The sequence below is a fragment of the Neofelis nebulosa genome, chromosome 2 (genome assembly GCF_028018385.1).
Source record: "Neofelis nebulosa isolate mNeoNeb1 chromosome 2, mNeoNeb1.pri, whole genome shotgun sequence".
Classification (NCBI taxonomy): Eukaryota; Metazoa; Chordata; class Mammalia; order Carnivora; family Felidae; genus Neofelis; species Neofelis nebulosa.
Genome location: NC_080783.1, coordinates 93,245,198 through 93,265,535, shown reverse-complemented (window position 1 = coordinate 93,265,535; position 20,338 = coordinate 93,245,198). Strand labels below are relative to the sequence as shown.

Here is a 20,338-nt window from a genome sequence, read left to right as displayed (position 1 = left end):
AACTGTGGGCGAGTACAGTTGCTCTACTTCACTGAAAAAGCCATATTTAATTAAAAAATACATCTTGGGGTATGTTTTGGTGCTCTGATCATACATCTAGAAAGCAACCAGGCTGTGAATTTCTTCCAAGTTAGTTGCCAAAATACCAATTAAAATATTGATTTAAAATGTTTTACCTTGTAATATATAAGAATATCTAAATTAATAGAATAAAACTGTAGGAATAAAACATAGGCAATCTGGGAGAGTTCTGTGAGCTGTCAGGAAGAAGACTTTTTTTTTCCATCTTGGGAAAATTTGAAAGATAGGGATGAATGGGGAAAAGAATGAGAAAGAATGAGATTAAATACAATTGGGGTAAATGTTGTTGGGAGGGTGGGGTGGCCTGAGACTAATGATTACAATGGAGCCTATGAATTTCATACTCTAGTTTGTTTTTTTTTTTTTTTTTTTTTTTTTTTTTCAAGACTAAAATGGTTACGATTTTTACAGAGTATGAAAGAGAAGTCATGTTTGACTGGCAAACTCTGGGAGGATAAAAGATTTTGGCCTCTGGGATCAAAGTCTTGTGTTCTAATCAGCTTTCTCAATAATATTAGAAATTGTAAGTTGATTAAGTTCTGACATAGAAGGCAGATAAATGAGAGTTTGTCTTCATTCCCCATGCATTAGCTGTTCTTTAAGATAGGCCCATATCGGGGCGCCTGGGTGGCGCAGTCGGTTAAGCGTCCGACTTCAGCCAGGTCACGATCTCGCGGTCCGTGAGTTCGAGCCCCGCGTCAGGCTCTGGGCCGATGGCTCAGAGCCTGGAGCCTGTTTCCGATTCTGTGTCTCCCTCTCTCTCTGCCCCTCCCCCGTTCATGCTCTGTCTCTCTCTGTCCCAAAAATAAAATAAAAAATGTTGAAAAAAAAAAAAAAAAAAAAAGATATGCCCATATCATTATATGAATACAACTTAAAGCTTAATAACTTTTTAATTGGTGAAATCATTGCTCTGCTTCCTGGGGTACTCTATAAAATTTTCTTCAGTGATTTGACTCCTAGAAACATTAAACACATCACAAACAAGTTGTGGATCTGTTTTATGAAAGCCAAACATGGTTGGCTGTAATCTTTGTTTTTCCATTTATGTATGTATGTATGCACACACACACACACACACACACACACACACACACACACACACACAGTGTTTTCTGAAAATTACTTTTCCTTTCTCCTATTGAAATGTTTGACTTACAATGTTGTATACATTTAAGGTGTACAGCATGTTAAATTCATAGAATTTTATAGGGAGATGATTGCTGTTGCAGTGATAATTGGCATCACTATCACATTACAAAATTATTTCTTTTTAGTGGTTGGAATAATTAAGTTCTGGTCTCTTAGCAATTTGATTATAACACAATTATAGGTGTGTATATTCACTATAGGGTGCATTAAATCTCTAGGACCTATTTACTAATTGCAAATTGATATAGCTTAATAACATGTGTCCTATCCCCCGAGCCCAACCCCTCATCTCCTGGTAAACACCATTCTACTGTTTTTACAAGTTTGATTTCTTTACACTACACATATAACGATATCATACAGTATTTGACTTTCTCTTTCTGAATTAGCTTACTTAGTGTAATATCTTCAGGGTCAATCCATGTTGTTACAAATGGCAGGATGTCCTTATGGCCAAATCATATTCCCTGATTTATATATATATACATATATATATATATATATATATATATATATATATATATGTATTATATATGTAACATATATATTATATATATGTAACATATATATTACATATATATAATATATATAAATATAATCAGAGATATTTATAACATATAATATGTAACATATAATATGTTATGTATATATATTACATATATATAATACAGCACATCTTCTTTGTCCATTCATCTGTTAATGGGCACATAGGTTATTTCCATAGCTTGGCTATTGTGAATAATGTGGCAACGAACACAGGAATATATTTCTTTGATACCCTGTTTTTATTTCCTTTAGGTATGTACCCAGATGTGGGATTCCTATATCCCATAGTAGATCTATTGTTAATATTAGAGTAACTCTAATATTGTTTTCCATAGTGGTTGAACCAATTTCATTCCTACCAACAGGTGTACAAGGGGTCCCTTTTCTCCATATCCTCAACATTGATTATTTCTTCTTTATAGCCATTTTAACAGGTATGTGGTGTTATTTTGCTATGGTTTTGAGTTGGATTTCCCTGATTGTTAGTTATGTTGAAAATCTTTTCATCTACCTATTAGCCATTTGGATGTCTTTGAGGGAATGTCTATTTCTCTGCCTGTTTCATAAGTAGATGGAGTGTGTTCTTTGTATATTATAGTGCTATCTGAAACATAGTTGGCAAAAAGTTTTCTCCCATTTGCTATGTTTCCATTTCATTTTGTTGACTGCTTCTCTTGCTATGCAGAAGCTTAAGTTTGATATAATCTTATCGGGGTTGCTGCTGTTGTGGTGGTAGATCCAAAACCTCATTACCAAAAGCAATGTTAAATAACATCTTCACTGTATTTTCTTATAGGAGTTTCATGGTATCAGGTTGTATATTTAAATCTTTGATATCTTTTATTAAATTTTTTAGTGTAAGATAAGGATCCAGTTTCATTGTTCTGCATGTGTTCAGTTTTTCCAACACTATCTAAAGAGATCATCATTCCCCCGTTGGGTGTGCCCTCCTTTCTTGTTGAATCTCAGTTGACTGAATATGCATGGATTTTCTTCTGGGCTCTCTATTCTGTTTCATTGGTCCATGTCTTTTTATGCCAATATTATTCTATTTTTATTATGAGAGATTTGTAGTATGACTTGAAATCAGGAGTGTGATAACTCCATCTTTGTTCAGCCTCGGGATTGTGTTGGCTATTTGGGGTCCTTGGTGATTCCATTTCTCTCTCTCCATCTTCTCTATATAAAGAATGCTCTCGGGGCACCTGGGTGGCTCAGTCGGTTGAGTGTCCGACTTCGGCTCAGGTCATGATCTCGCGGTCCGTGAGTTCAAGCCCCGCGTCGGGCTCTGGGCTGATGGCTCAGAGCCTGGAGCCTGCTTTCGATTCTATGTCTCCCTCTCTCTCTCTATGCCCATCCCCTGCTCATGCTCTGTCTCTCTCTCTCTCTCTCTGTCAAAAATAAATAAACATTAAAAAAAAAATAAAAAAAAAAAGAATGCTCTCTGAATTTTGATGAAGATGACATTAAATCTATAGAAGACTTTTGGGAGTAAGGACATCTTAACAAAATTCTTCTGATCCTTAAACATGGGTTGTTTTTTTCCATTTGTTGTGTTTACTTCAATTTTTTTCAACTAAGTTTTGTAGTTTTCATCATACAGATCTTTCACTTCCTTGGCTAAATTTATTCCTAGGTATTTTTATTGTTTTGGTGCTGTTGTGAATGGGATAGTTTTATTTTTCAGAAGTTTCATTATTACTACATAGTAACATAACTGATTTGGGGTGACATCTGGGTGGCTCAGCTGATTAAGTGTCCCACAATGTGGAGCCTGCTTGGGATTCTCTCTCTTTCCCCCCCTCTCTCTGCCCCTCTTGTGCTCACTTTGTCTCTCTCGAAATAAATTAAATAAAACTTAAAAAATAACTAATTTTTGTATGTTAATTTTTTTTTTTTTTGTCTTGGAACTGTATTGAAATTGCTGAGTAGTTTCAACAGTTTCTTCTTGGTTGAGTCTTTGAGGTTTTCTTCAGTCTCCCAGCTGAGCTATTTCGGCTGCTTGAAGTTTTCTATATACAAAACAATACCACCTGCAAATAGTGACAATTTTAATTCTTTCTATCCTGTTTGGATGTTTCTTGTTTGGTTGCTTGGGGTTTGTGTTTTTGTTTTCTGTTTTGTTCTGTTTAATTGCTCCACCTAGGACTTCCAGTACTGTAGTGAACAAGAGAGGTAAGAGAGGACCATCTTGTCTTTTTCCTGTTTCAACATTGAATATAATGTTAGCTGTGAGTTTACCAAATGGGACCTTTATTATGTTGAGATATGTTTCTTCCACACACAATCTGTTGAGGGTTTATATTGTGAAAGGATGTGATATTTTGTCAAATAATTTTTTTGCATTTATTTCAATGATCATGTGATGTTTGTCTCTCATTCTATTAATGTGATATATTTACTGATTTGTGTATGTTGAATCATCCTTGAATTGAAAGGACAGATCATACTTGATCATGGTGTATAATCACCATGTCTTACTCATTGTAGTCTCCTAATATTTTGTTAATTTTTTCATCTATTTTCATGAGTAGTATTCTATAGTACTCTTTTCTTGGAGTGTCCATATCTGACTTTGGTATGAGGGTAACACTGGCCGTGTAGGAAATTGGAATTGTTTCCTCCTCTTCAATTTTTTTTTGAAGAGTTTGAGAAAAATTGGCATTAAGTCTTTTTTAAATGTTTCGTAGAATTCACCAGTGAAGCCTTCTGTTCCTGGGATTTTTTATGTTGGGAGGGTTTTGATAAATGGTTTAATCCCTTTACTCATTAACTTGTTCACATGTTTGATTCTGTCTTGATAAGTTGTGGGCTTCTAGAAATTAACTTATGTCTGCTAAATTACCTAATCTGTTGGCATGTAATCGTTCACAGTAGCCTCTTATGATTATATATATATATATTTCTGTGGTATCAGTTATAATCTCGCCTGTTCTGTTTCTAATTTTTAGTCTTTTTTTTTTTTTTTTTTCTTAGCTAAAGGTTTGTTAATTTTGTTTCAAACAGCTCTCCAGGGGCACCTGGATTGCTCAGTCAGTTAAGCGACCAAATTTGGCTCAGGTTGTGATCTCAGGACTTGAGAGTTTGAGCCCCACATCAGGCTCTCTGCTGACAGCTGGGAGCCTAGAGCCTGCTGTAGATTCTGTCTGTCTGTCTGTCTCTATGTCCCTCCCCCGCCCTCTCTAAAATAAACATTAAATAAAAAGAAAGAAACCAGCTCTTAGTTTCATTGATCCTTCCTGTTTTTTCCAATCTCTATTTCTTTATTTCCCCTCCTTTCTTATTTGCTTCCTTCTGATATTTTGGGCTTAATTTATTTTTCTAGTTGGTTGAGGTTTTAGGGTAGCTTGAAATCTAACTTCTTAATGTATCCATTTATTGTTATAAACTTTTCTCTCAGAACTACTTTTGTAGGATCCCATAGGATTTGATAGGCTGTTTTTCCATTTTTATTAGTTTTAACTTCCTGATTTCCCATTTGATTTCTTCTTTGACCCATTGCTTGTTCATAAGTTTGTTGTTAAGTTTCAATGTATTTATAAATTTGTTAGATTTTTTTTTTTTTATTTCTAGTTTCATAGCAGTGTGGTCAGAAAATATAGTAGGACTTCACTCTTAAATGTTGTTAAGTATTGTTTTGTGTCCTGTTATGTGTTCTATCCTGGATAATGTTTCATGTGCCCTTGAGGAAACAATGCATTCTTCTGTTGGGTGGAATAGCCTATATAATCTCAACTCCATTTGGACTAAAGTATTGTTCACTTCTAACATTTCCTTGTTTTCTTTTTCTATTGGGATGATCTATCCACTATTGGCAGTGTGGTATTGAACTCTCCTGCTAATAAATAGTTGTCTATTTCTCTCGTTAGATCTGTTAGTGTTTACTTAACATCAGGTGCTCTAATGATGAATGTGTATACACTTGGGGATGTTAGATCTTATTGATGTATTGACTCCATTATATAATCTTTGTTGTTGCTTTTTTGGGGGCTGAAGTCTGTTTTGTCTAAGTATGGTCATCCCCACTTTCTTTTGGTTCCCACTTGCATGAGATATATTCTTCTTCTGTCCCTTCAAAATTGGAGTGTATGTATGTCTTTAAAGTTGAAATGACTTTCCTGTAGTCATCATACAGTTAGGTTGTTTTTCTATCCATACAGCCATTCTGTGCCTTTTGATTGATGAATTCAACCCATTTACACTTAAAAGTGATTACTGATAAGTAAAGACTTAAAACCACCATCTTATAGTCTGCCTTTGGTTATTTATCTCCAGTGTTCTTGACCGTCTCTTTCTGCCTACCTTTGTAAATTGGTAGTTTTCCACAGTGATATGCTGTCTTCCTTTTTTTTTATCTTTACTAATCTATTCCAGATTTTTGCTTTGTGGTTTCCATGAGGCTTACATAAAACATCTCCTAGATAAAACAGTCCATTTTGTGTTCATAATCCCTAATCTCGAGGTGCCTGGGTGGTTCAGTCAGTGAAGTGTCCAACTCTTTTTTTTTTTTTAATTTTTTTTTTTTAACGTTTATTTTTTTTTTTTTGAGACAGAGACAGAGCATGAACGGGGGAGGAGCAGAGAGAAAGGGAGACACAGAATCGGAAGCAGGCTCCAGGCTCTGGGCCATCAGCCCAGAGCCTGACGCGGGGCTCGAACTCACGGACCGTGAGATCGTGACCTGAGCCGAAGTCGGACGCTTAACCGACTGAGCCACCCAGGTGCCCCTAAGTGTCCAACTCTTGATTATGGCTCGGGTCATGACCTACTGGTTCATGACACTGACTACCACATCAGGCTCTGCACTGACATCACAGATAGTGATTCTCTCCTTTTCTCTCTGCCCCTCCCTGACTCACAAATGTGTACTCTGTCTCTCAAAATACGGAAATAAACTTAAAAAGAAGTTTATGTTGAAATTCCAGTTAGTTAACACAGTATCATATTAGTCTCACATGTACAATAGTTATTTTTACATTTCCATATGATGTCCAGTGTTCAACACAAGTGCACTCCTTAATCCTCATCATCTACTGAACCCATTCCCCCACCCACCTGAACTCTGGTAACCATCCGTTTGTTCTACACAGTTAAGTCTTTTTCTTGGTCTACCTCTCTTTTCCCCCTTTGCTTGTTTGTTTTGTTTCTTAAATTTCATATGAGTGAAATCATACAGTATTCTCCGTTCTCTTCTTTTGCTTAGCATAATATCTCTAACTTCATCCATGTCCTTGCAAATTGCAAGATTGCATTTTTTATAGCTGTGTAGTATTGTGTGTGTGTGTGTGTGTGTGTGTGTGTGTGTGTGTGTACCATATCTTCATTATACATTCATCAGTGGACACTTGGGCTCTTCTTTTAATTTGGCTACTGTAGATAATGCTGCTATAAACATCAGGGTGAATGGATCCCTTTGACTAATATTTTTGTATTCTTTGGGTAAATACCTAGTAATGTGATTGTTGGATTGCAGGGTACATCTATTTTTTAACTTGTCGAGGAGCCTCCATACTCTTTCCCAGAATGGCTGTGCTAGTTTTCATTGTCCTCAACAGAGCAAGAAGGGTTTTCCTTTCTCCAGGTCCTTGCTAACACTTGTTGTTTGTGTTCTTCATTGGAGCCATTCTAGTAAGTGTGAGGTGATATCTCCTTATGGTTTTGATTTGCATTTGCCTGATAATCAGTGATGTTGAGCATCTTTTCATATGTCTTCTCATATGTCATTCATATCTTCTGTCCAATTTTTAATTACTCATTTTGGTGTGTTGAGTTTTATATCTTTTTATATATTTTGGATTCTAATCCTTTATTGGATAGGTCATTTGCAAATAACTTCAATTCAGTAGGTTGCCTGTTAATTTTATTGATTGTTTCCTTAACTGTGCGGAAGTTTTTTTTGTTTTTGTTTTAATTTGTTTTGTTTGATGCAGTGCCAATAGTTTATTTTAGCTTTGGTTTCCCTTGCCTCAGGAAACATAGCTAAAATTAAGTTGTTATGGGCAATGCAAAGAAATTATAGCCTGTGTTCTATAGAATTTTTATGCTTTCAGGTCTCACATTTAGGTCTTTGATCCATTTTTGAAATTGTTTTTGTGTATGGTGTAAGTGGTCCAGTTTCATTCTTCTGTATGTTGCTGTTGAGTTTTTCCAAAACCATTTGTTGAAGAGACCATCTTTTTTTCCCTCATTGGATATTCTTTCCTGCTCTGTTGGAGCTTAATTGGCCACATAATTGTGGGTTCATTTCTGGATTTTCTTTTTGGTTTGATTCGTGTGTGTCTGTGTGTGTGTGTGTGTGTGTGTGTGTGTGTGCGCGCGCGTGTGCGTGCGCCTGTACCATACTATTTTGATTACTGCAGCTTTGTCATATAACTTGGTCTGGAATTGTGATACCAGACTTTACTTTTTCAAGATTGCTTTGGCTATTTGGGGTCTTTTGCGGTTCCAAAAAAATTTAAGATTGTTCTAGCTCTGTGGAAAATGCTGGTGGTATTTTGATAGGGATTGCATTAGATGTGTAGATTGCTTTGGGTAGTGTAGACTTTTTAACAATATTTGTACTTCCAATCCATGAATATGGAATGACTTTCTCATTCTTAGTGTTCTCTTCAATTTCTTTCAGTGTTTTATAGTTTACAGAATACGGGTCTTTCACCTCGGTGGTGAGGTTTATTCCTACATACCTTACTATTTTGGGTGCAGTTGTACATGGGATTGATGCCTTAATTTCCAATTCTGCTGCTTCATTAGCATGTATAGAAATGTGGCACATTTCTGTACATTTTTTTTTATCTTGTGACTGATTTTCTTGATCACTTCTAGAAGTTTTTTGGAGTCTTTCAGGTTTTCTGTATATAGTACATCATCTGCAATTACTGAAAGTTTTACTTCTTGCTGATTTGGATGCTTTTTATTTATTTTTGTCTGATTGCTGTGGCTAGGACTTCCAGTACTATGTTAAATACTAATGGTAAGAGTGGACATCCCTGTCTTGTTCCTGACCATACAGGAAAAGCTCTTCTTTTTTTCCCATTGAGAATGATGTTAGCTGTGGGTTTTTCATGTATTTCCATTATTTTGTTGAGGTATGTTCCCTCTAATGCTACATTGTTGAATGTTTTTATCAAGAATGAATATTGTACTTTGTCAAATGTTTTTTCTGCATTTGGTCATTGGTTTATTTCTGAATGCACTTGTTGACAGATATCTTCTGAGTCCTGTGGAGTAATGTGCCAAGGCACTTTTGTTCTATTATAGATGTCTAATTAGTTATTACAAGGGGAGAAGAGAGGGGTAACTCGCTGTCCTCATACTGATGTCATGTACATGTTGGTTTAGTCATTCATTTGAGAAAAACGTGTATTTTGAACATCAGCTATGTATCTGCCCATCTTCTATGATTTGGGTGTACATTTAATGTGAAACAAAGTATTCATGAAGTTAATTGTCTAGTGGGGGATAAAAACAAAACAAAAGGAATTTTAAGTTTTTATTAGCTCTTTGGATGCTGAGTATAAAATCTTGACATAAACTTTAGGGAAGTCCTTAAAGTAACATAAACTTGAGATGTGAAGGCTGAGAAAGAAGCAACCATGTGAAAAGTTCATACAAGATCATCAATATATTCTGAAGAGATAAGGTAAGCAAGAAGTTCTTGCAAAAAAAAAGTTTTCTATTTGAACATAGGGAGCGAGGAGCGAAATTTTGTGAAGTGAGGTTGAACAAGTAGGCAGAATCTTGTAGGACAAGGAGATTTGTCATTTAAGTGCAATCATAGTCATTTAAGAGATTTGCAATTTAAGTGCAATCATAGATGAGAAGGGGGGAGTTAATATAATCCAGTTTAAATTAAAAAAAATTAATGGATATGATTGACATACAAGGTGTTTCAGGCATACAGTGTAATGATACAGTATTTGTATATATTGTAAAATCAAAGACACATGGTTAAAATTTTCTTTTTTGGGATTAGAATTTTTAAGATTTTACTTAGAACTTTCAAATATACAATGGAGTATTAACTATGTGGCACATAACATTTTATGATTTATATGTGTGGAAGTTTGTTCCTTTTTACCCATTTTATCCACTTCCCATCACGTCCCACTGGCAACCACCAGTCTGTTTCTTATGAGTTCAGTTTTGCTTTTGCTTTTTTGTTTTTGTTTATTTTCCAATTCTGCATATAAGTAAAATCATACAGTATTTTTCTTTCTCTCCGATTTATTTTACTTAGTATAATGCCTTCAAGCTCTATCTATGTTGTTGCAAATTGCAAGATTTCTTTTTTTATATCTGGATAATAATCTATTGTATATTTCTATTGTTTTCTTTAGCTACCCATCCATTGATGGATACTTAGGTTGCTTGGCTATTGGAAATGGTCCTGCAATTAACATGGGGGTACACATATCTTTTGAAGTTTGTGTTCTATTTTCTTTTTTCCAGGTAAATACCAGAGGTGGAGTTGCTGGATCATGATATTTCTATTTTTAATTTTCTGAGGACGATTTATACTGTTTGCCACAGTGGTTAACCAAGTTTACTTTCTCCACAACCATGCACATGGATTCTTTCTCTACATCCTCAACAATACTTACTTGTTATCTTTTTGATAATAGCCATTCTAAGAGACATGAGGTGATACCTTCTTGTGACTGATTTGCATCTTCCTAAAAAATTTCTTAAATGTTAATTTTTTTGAGAGAGAGAGACAGAAAGAGTGCAAGTCAGGGAGGGGCAGAGAGGGGGAGACAGAATCTGAAGCAGGCTCCAGGATCTGAGCTGTCAGCACAGACATGGGTCTTGAACCCATGAACTGTAAGATCATGACTTGAGCCAAGTCAGATGCTTAACTGACTGAGCCACCCAGGTGCCCCTGGTTTGTATCTTCTTGATGATTAGTGATGTTGAGCATCTTTTCGTGTGGCAGTTGGCCATCTGTACACCTGAAAAAAGGTCTGTTCAGAACCTCTGCTTTTTTTTTTTTTATCATGTTTTGTTTGTGGTTTTGGGGGTTTCATTTTGTTGTTTTGCTACTGAGTTGTAGGAGTTCTCTATTTATTTTGGTTATTAACCCCCGATCAGATACATGATTTGCAAATATATTCTCACATTCTATAGGTTATCTTTTTATCTTGCTGATGGTCTCCTTTGCTTTGTAGAAGGCTTTTTAATTTGATATAGTGCCAATAGTTTATTTTTTGCTTCTATTGCTTTTGCTTTTTGTGTCAAATCAAAAAAAAAAAAAAAATCCTTGCAAAGACTAATATCTAGAAGCTTACCACCTAGGTTATCTTCCAGGAGTTTCATGGTTACAAGTCTTAGATTTAGGTCTTTATTCCATTTTGATTTCTTTTTTGTGTAAGGTACAAGGTAGTGGTACAATTTCATTCTTCTGCATGTGGCTGTCTAGTTTTCCCAACATTATTTATTAGAGACTGTTCTTTCCCCATTGTAAATTCTTGGCTCTTTTGTCATAAATTAATTTGCCATATATTTGTGGGTTTCTTTGTGGGCTCCCTGTGTCGGTTTTTAATGCCAATATCATACTATTGTTATTTGCTTTGTAGCATAATTTGAAATCAATCATGATATCTATGGTTTTGTTCTTAAAATTACTTTGACTATTTGGGGTGTTTGTGGTTCCATAACAATTCTAGGAATTTGTTCTATTTCTTTGAAAAATGCCATTGGGATTTTTGTAAGAATTAAAATGTATCTGTAGATTCTTTTGATTAGTATGGACACTGTAATACTATTTCTAGCCCATTAGTACTGAATACCTTTCCATTCATTTTTCAGTTTCTTTTATCAGTGTCTTATAGTTTTCAGTGTCTAGGTTTTTCACCTCCTTGGTTAAACTTACTGCTAGGCATTTTATTCTTTTGATGTAATTATAAGTGGGATTGTTTTCTTACATTTTTTGGTAGTTCATTAATATATATAAAGAAATACAACTGATGTACATATAGATATTCCATTTCTGTATCTCAAAAGCTAACCTAATTCTTTTATTAGTTATTATGATTTTTATGGGGTCTTAAGAGTTTTCTGTATACAAAATCATGTGCCTGCAAATTGTGACAGTTTAGTAGAATTCAACAGTGAAGCCATCTGGTTCTGTACTTTGGTTTGTTGGGAGATTTTGACAACTGATTCTATCTCCTTAACAGTAATTGATCTGTTCAGATTTTCTACTTCATGATTCGCTCTTGGTTGTTTGTGTTTCTAGAAATGTATTCATTTCTTATAGGCTCTCCATTTTGTTGGCATACACTTGTTCATAGTAGTCCCTTAAGATCCTTTAGATTTCTGTGATATCAGTTATGTTTCTCCTTGCATTTCATATTTCAAATCCTGGCTTTTTCTTGGTGAGTCTAGTTAAAGGTTTGTTAATTTTATCTTTTCAAAGAAGCAGCCCTGGTTTTCACTGATACCTTCTATTTTCTTTTGAGCCTCTATTTCATTTATTTCTTTTCTGGTCTTTGTTATTTTTCCTCTAACTTCAGCCTTCATTGTTCTTTTTCTAAAATCTTGGGGTGTAAAGTTAGATTATTAGATTTTTCTTGTTTTTTAAAGTAGGCATTTACCACTCTGAACTTTGCTCTTAGAACTTCTTAAGCTGCAACTTTTTGAAAATGTTTATTTATTTTGAGAGAGAGCATGTGCTCATGCATGGGCAGTGGAAAAGCAGAGAAGGATAGAGAGAATCAAGCAGGCTCCTTGCTGTCAGCACAGAGCCTGACATGGAGCTAGATCTCATGAACTGTGAGATCATGACCTGACTTGAAAAAAAGAGCTGGGTGCTTAACCGACTAAACCACCCAGATGTCCCTTGAGCTGAACCTTTTAAGTTTTGGAGTGGGTATTTCCATTCTCACTGACGGAGTACTTTTTGATTTCTCTTTATTCCTCCTTTGACCCATTAGTTTTTCAGTTGCATGTTGTTTAATCTTCACATATTTGTTAGTTTTCTGGTTTTCCTGTAATTTCTAGTTTTATACTATTGTGGTTAGAAAAATGCTTAATGTGATTTCAATATTCTTTTTTTTTGTAGTTCTGAATATTTTATTTTATTTTATTTTTTATTTTTTTAAAATTTACATCCAAATTAGTTAGCATATAGTGAAAAGATGATTTCAGGAGTAGATTCCTTAATGCCCCTTACCCATTTAGCCCATCCCCCCTCCCACAACCCCTCCAGCAACCCTCAGTTTGTTCTCCATATTTATGAGTCTCTTCTGTTTGGTCCCCCTTCCTGTTTTTATATTATTTTTGTTTCCCTTCCCTTACGTTCATCTGTTTTGTCTATTAAAGTCCTCATATGAGTGAAGTCATAGGATTTTTGTCTTTCTCTGACTAATTTCACTTAGCATAGTACCCTCTAGTTCCATCCACGCAGTTGAAAATGGCAAGACTTCATTCTTTTTGATTGCCGAGTAATACTCCATTGTGTGTGTGTGTGTGTGTGTGTGTGTGTGTGTGTGTGTGTGTGTATACCAATATGCACACACACACACACACCCCACATCTTCTTTCTCCATTCATCCATTGGTGGACATGTGGGCTCTTTCCATACTTTGGCTATTGTTGATAGTGCTGCTGTAAACATGGGGGTGCATGTGTCCCTTCAAAACAGCACACCTATATCCCTTGGATAAACACATAGTAGTGCAGTTGCTGGGCTGTAGGGTAGTTTTATTTTTAATTTTTTGAGCAACCTCCATACTGTTTTCCAGAGTGGCTACACCAGCTTGCATTCCCACCAGCAGTGTAAAAGAGATCCTCTTTCTCCTCATCCTCGCCAACATCTGTTGTTGCCTGAGTTGTTAATGTTAGCCATTCTGACAGGTGTGAGGGGATACCTCATTGTGGTTTTTATTTGTATTTCCCTGATGATGATTGATGTTGAGCATTTTTTCACGTGTCAGTTGACCATCTGGATATCTTCTTTGGAGAAGTGTCTATTCATGTCTTTTGGAAAAATTATTCTAAATGTCAGTCATCTTTTTTATATATTACTTTCAATTTTCAAGTTTTTTTTTAAGTTTAGAAATACATATTTCAGTTAGAAGAGCATATCCTTACGAAAAAAGAGACCTAACTGAATCAATTGGCAGAACAACAGCAAAAACTGTTAGAAAATGTAAAAGATTTTCAGCAAATGAAAACCATTCTTTGATGAAGGTTTACCATAGACTCATAGCCTTTATATTTGTGTTAATATAATTCTACAGTACATAATTCAAAGAGGACTTTTTAAGAAGAGTAAGAGACAATACTTCATTTTGTCACCTCTAGAAATGAGACACACCCCCATCTATCAAGATGGGGTAGTGAACATGGAGGGAAGTTAATAGCACTTATTAATAAACACAACTTTTTTTGTTTTATTAAGAGATCACTGATTATGAAAAATTCTAATTTCAGCATGTACAAACAGGCACAGAGCAAGGATGTCAATCTAGCTATCCTAGTAACAGCAAATACTTTGCCCTTTTAAGCTCTTACATGGGTTTGTCTATCATCTGCATCTCTAAGACAAAAATAGGATTCTCTAGGATTATCAGATAAATATCTTCATGAGGATAATTATTCCTCATGCTGAGGTGTCCAATGTGGACCCTCGTGGTCAATACAGCAATGGGTAACAGAATCTAGTAAATTCTTAATTATATATTCTCCTAGATTCCATAGATGATTCAGATCACAGATCTCGGGCAAGTCTATTTGACTTTGAGAGCATCACTATGAGGACTAACTTTAAAATTGTGCTTTATTTTTAAAAAAATCAAGGAATTTCTCTCTATGTCCTGTCAGTGATTATTGGTTCCTGTTGAGTCACATCATGGTTTAATACCAAAGGAATAATATATTTCCCAACTTGTGACAGTAGGCTGGAGTTTGACTGGGATTACCTAATTCTTGCAACAAAATAGCATATACCAAAATTAATATACTTGAGATGAGTAAATTTCAACCAGGTCTCTTATCCCACTGACATTTTGTCTAAGGACAGGACATGAACGCACTCCCATAAACTGCTTTCTTCTCCTTCCTGCCTTACTTTCACCTTCCTTTTAGTTGGTTCTCTGAGAGGAGTTAGAGGAAGACTGGATATGAACAAAATTAGTCTACTTCATCACTTCCTACTTCCCATACTAGTCCTTATTTTTCTTGATTGTCCACTTCATCACCAACTGAAATAATGTATATTCACTTAAAAATTGCTTGTCTTTTCTACCACTAAAGAGTAAAGTTCTAAGAGAAATAGCTGCTTTTTTGTTCTTTTAACTGCATGCATAGCACCAAGAACAGTGCTTGAAATTTAGTGTTAGAAATTTTTAATACGGAACTGAATAATCAAGTCTTTGTAATTCTTAATAATTTTATGTCAAATATTTCTCAATCCTCTTACATTGCTATCTAATATTCCCAGTAGTAGATGTTCAAGTATTTTGCCTTGTCTTATCCACCTGACCTCTATCATGACAGAACCATCAGCCATCATATTAAAAGGAAAGTGTGACCATGCCAGTGCTCTGTCAACTCTTTCCCAGTTCCTTCACATAACAGCTCCTTAACAGGCCATGATATTATCCCACTGGACATTTGGACATTAGTCTACCTGGAAGGTACTTTCTCCTCCTTTCAGGAGACTCTTGACTCGTTGGTCTAAGATCAAGTGTTGTCTACTCCAGAAAGTATTTCCCCTATTCCCACTCCCAGAACACAATGGAACATCATCTGAAGATTCCTACAATTCCTTGTAATTCTTTTTATGCCTATATTTACCATTCATTTTTTTTAATTCTCCATGTAAGTTTCTTTTTTCTCACTAAAATTATAGCTTACTGAAATTCAGAACTGAATCAAGTTCATTTCTTCATCCCCCATGTGGAAGAGTGTCTAGCTCATCATAGGCCATCAGTATGGGTGATGTGACTGTGTGAAAAGACCAGTGTAGACAGGACAAGAGTCAACACAGATAGGCCTTCACAGAAGTTCTGAAGTGTGTATGTTCCTGTGTGCATTTGTGTTCTGATAGCTCTTTGGATAGAACTATGTATAATGAACATAGATCTGTAGAGAAGTCAGCTAATATGAGGTCAAAGACTATAAGAATACCTGGTTCTACTGTTCTACTTTACCCTTGATCTACAGTTGGGGACTAGAGCAAGTGAAGTTATATTGCTGTAGGTGTACAAGCAGTGTTTTAGAAGGAAATGAAAAAAAAAGTAGTTTTCCAAGTGATCCAGTGATAGCTCTGTACAATTTTAATTCATCAAACTGAAAAGTGAAAGTGTGATCTGTTTTATAGTGGATTCCAGATGAATTATAATTTTAATAGGAAAGTAATTATATTAATATTTCATCCAGAAATAACCTAGAATTTTCAGCTTAACCATTACAGCAATTTTATTAACTTGCTTTCCTATATAAAGAGGTATAGACGGCAGACAAAACAAAATAAAAAACCTAAACAATCTCTTCGTTAAAGAATGATGTTTCACATATTTGGAGTTACTGAAAAAATGTTTATCTTAAATACATCTAAAAAGCTTATATTTTATGTGTATGTATTGAACTTTAAATTACTGAAAAATTTCCATTAATATTACATGTACCCGAGTTTATTTTGCCCAAGCTGAGAGAACATGTTCAGGGACTGAAAATCAGGGGCACCTGGGTGGCTCAGTCAATTAAGCGTCTGAGTTACCCTTAGGTCATGATCTCACGGTTCTTGAGTTTGAGCCTGGCATCAGGCTCTGTGCTGTCAGCAGTCTGCTTATGATCCTCTGTCTGCCTTTCTCTCTACCCCTCCCTGTTTGCTCTCTTTCTATTTCTCTCTTTCTCTCTCCTTATTTCTCGCCTTCTCTTTGTCGCCTTCTCTTTGTCGCCTTCTCTTTGTCGCCTTCTCTTTGTCGCCTTCTCTTTGTCGCCTTCTCTTTGTCGCCTTCTCTTTGTCGCCTTCTCTTTGTCGCCTTCTCTTTGTCGCCTTCTCTTTGTCGCCTTCTCTTTGTCGCCTTCTCTTTGTCGCCTTCTCTTTGTCGCCTTCTCTCTCTGCTTCTCTCTCTGCTTCTCTCTCTGCTTCTCTCTCTGCTTCTCTCTCTGCTTCTCTCTGTCTGCTTCTCTCTGTCTGCTTCTCTTGCTCTCTCTCTGTGTGTCTCTCTCTCTGTGTGTGTCTCTCTCTCTGTGTGTGTCTCTCTCTCTGTGTGTGTCTCTCTCTCTGTGTGTCTCTCTCTCTGTGTGTCTCTCTCTCTGTGTCTGTGTCTCTCTCTGTGTCTGTGTCTCTCTCTGTGTCTGTGTCTCTCTCTGTGTCTGTGTCTCTCTGTGTCTGTGTCTGTCTCTTTTTTCGCTTTCTGTCTCTGGCTCTCTTCCTCTCTCTCTCTTCCTCTCTCTCTCTCTTCCTCTCTCTCTCTCTTCCTCTCTCTCTCTCTTCCTCTCTCTCTCTCTTCCTCTCTCTCTCTCTTCCTCTCTCTCTCTCTTCCTCTCTCTCTCTCTTCCTCTCTCTCTCTCTTCCTCTCTCTCTCTCTTCCTCTCTCTCTCTCTTCCTCTCTATCCCTCTCTCTGTGTCTCATTCTTTGTCTCTCTTTCTCTCACTCTCAGGCTTTCTCTCACTCTTTCTTTCTCTCTTTCTGTCTCAAAACATTTTTAACACTTCTTTTTGAGAGACAGAGCACCAGCAGGGGAGGGGCAGAGAGAGAGAGGGAGTCACAGAATCCAAAGCAGGCTCCAGGTTCTGAGGTGTCAGCACAGAGCCCGACACGGGACTCGAACCCACAAACCATGAGATCATGACCTGAGCCTAAGTCGGATGCTCAATGGACTGAGCCACCCAGGCATCCTTCAAAAAGAAACATTAAAAAAAATAACTTTTGTATTAACTGAGATGATTTAGAGAGTATTTTACAAAGTGTCTTGGCAAAGATTTGTTTGTATCAAAGATGAGACCAGCTTGTTGAACTATTGTGAGCTACCCTCATACGTCTCCCACAGAGAATGAATGAAATAGTACACTCCACCCTTGGTTACAAAAAGAGACATTTTAGTCATCTGCATCTTTTGGCAAATGACTGGTTTCCTTTAATCTGATACATCTTTGTTTTTTGTGACATTTAAAAGCTCTTCAAATCATCACTCAGGGAAGAATTAATTGTGCCTGTTAGGGGACAAGAAAACTTAAATTTGAGAAGATGAATAGGTTTCTGTATTTTTCATGTTGAATTTTTTTTAATGTTTATTTGTGGGAGGGGGTGGAGAGAGAGCCCAAGGAGGGATGGGGGAGGGAGGGAGGGAGGGAAAGAGAATCCCCTGTAGACTCTGCTCTGTGAGCTCAAAGCCAGATGTGGGGCTCAATCCCATGAACCATGAGATCATCATGTGAGCCAAAATCAAGAGTTGGATGCTTAACTGACTAAGCCACCCACATTCCTCAGTTTTTTGTTTGATTGTTTTTTTGTTTTTTAGGGTTTTTTTTTTTGTTTGCTTTAATAAGGGTGTTCATTTAAAACAATTTTTTAGTGTTTATTTTTGAGAAAGAGAAAGACAGAGTGCTACAATTTTTTAGTGTTTATTTTTGAGAAAGAGAAAGACAGAGTGCTAGTGGGGGATGAGCAGAGAGAGAGAGAGAGAGAGAGAGAGAGAGAGAGAGACAGAATCCACAGCAGGGTCCAGGCTCTAAGCTGTCAGCAAAGAGCCTGACATGGGGCTTGAACTCACAAACAGTGAAATCATGACATGAGCTGAAGTTGGATGCTTAACCCACTGAGCCACCCAGGCACTCCATGAGTACTGATTTTAAAAATGTATATGATACTGGTACTTAGAGATGTGTCTTGCTTCTACCCATGAGTTTCCATCCCAGTTGCTCTCCCTCACATTAGCTCAGATGTCCCTCCCCTTTTGCCTGAATTTACTGCAGGGGTGGTTCCTCCACTGTCCTCGCCAGATCCTTCCTCCCACCACCTTTTTCTCCCTTTTCATGAGGCATGTCACCAAAAGACAACTGGAATCATCCCTCTCCTAGGTTGTCAGGAGAGTTTAAAACCTGTGGCCCAGATGCTTTAGCATGACCTGTAAGCCCTGTCATGGTTTTACTGTTTTTTGAATCTCTGAAGCCTTACCCCTCACCCTTCCTATGTTTCAACTCCAGGCTTCTCAGGTTCTTGCACATCTGCACACCTACTAAGCTTTTGCCTTTTGTATGTCTACATTTTACTTCTGATAGGACTTTAACTTTTCCTGTTTACAACCTAATTCTCTGATTAACTCCTAATCACCTTTCCAGACAGGCATCACAAACATCACCTCCTCTAGGAGACCACAGGCTGTCTCTTCACTCCACCCTTCCCCAACCCTTAATACCCATTAAGAGCTGAAAATATCTGTGTTGTGTCTCTTAGATGTTTCTCACATTTCAGCTACTTTATTGCCAGTCGGTCTTGCCAGTGGGTGACATGTGCTCCTTGAGGGAGGGACTGTTTAATCACTCTATCTTCACAACCATCTGGCAAAGAGTCAACACATCATATATACTCAATAATTAGCAAAACATGATGTAAATCCATGCTTATGGATAAAGAATTTTAATGTACATGTGTTTCTTATGACTGCTATAGCAAAACCACAAACTCACTGGCTTAAAATAACACACTTATTCTCTCACATTTCTAGAGATCAGGAGTCCAAAATCTGTTTCTCCGGGTCAAAATTAAGGTGTCATCAGGGCTGTGTTTCTTTCAAAGGCTTTAGAAGATAATGTGTTTCTTGGCCTCTTCCAGTTTCTAAAGCTGCATTCCTTGGCTAATGGCATTTTCCTGGATCTTCAAAGCCGGTGGCATAGGCGCTTGCTTTAGTGTCTCATTGCCTCCTCCCTCTGTCAAATCCCCTTCTACACCCTTCTTATAAGGACATTTAAGAGTATCTAGCCTGTGCTGATAATCCAGGATCATCTTCTCATCTCAATATGGATAACTTAGTTGCAACTGCAAAGTCTCTTTCAACCTATAAGGTAACATTCACAGGTTCTAGAGATTAGAACTAGGATATCTTTGGGACCATTATTCAGCCTACCATAGTATGTTAAGGCTATTGAATTTTTGAAAACAAACTTTTTAAAGATGTACTAATGAAAATGAGTTGGAAGCTTCTCCAGTGTTAGAAACATTCACCTAGTGTTCTTTATTTCTTAGTGTGCATTGTGTCTACACAAGGGGGTTTATGTGAATGATATCACAGTCTGGAAAATTAATTGGCAAAATGCTGAAATGTTATAATTAAGAAAACAAATGGGGCTTTTGGCTATTTTCGTGAACAACATTATATGGAATTGATAATCCCATTCACTTTTTTTGTTTCGTTTTGTGGTTTTATTTGTTTTGGCATATGGGTTATCCCCTTCTATCGAGGTCCTGTATTGTTTATTTTACTTTCTAATTTTGACCTATTTAACTATTAATAGAGACAAAGTCTTACTGAAAATCTCTCATTTGAAGACAGTACTATTCTCTTTTGAAATAGTCCTACTCATTTGAAGTAGTAGGACTACTAAAAT

At 36.5% G+C, this 20,338-nt stretch overlaps 1 protein-coding gene across 2 annotated transcripts in view; it reads left to right on the top strand.

Moving 5' to 3' along the window:
* THSD7B (thrombospondin type 1 domain containing 7B) overlaps positions 1-20,338 on the top strand; it is a 1,116,594-nt gene that overhangs the window by 864,629 nt on the left and 231,627 nt on the right. The gene's annotated exons all lie outside the window — the stretch shown is intronic.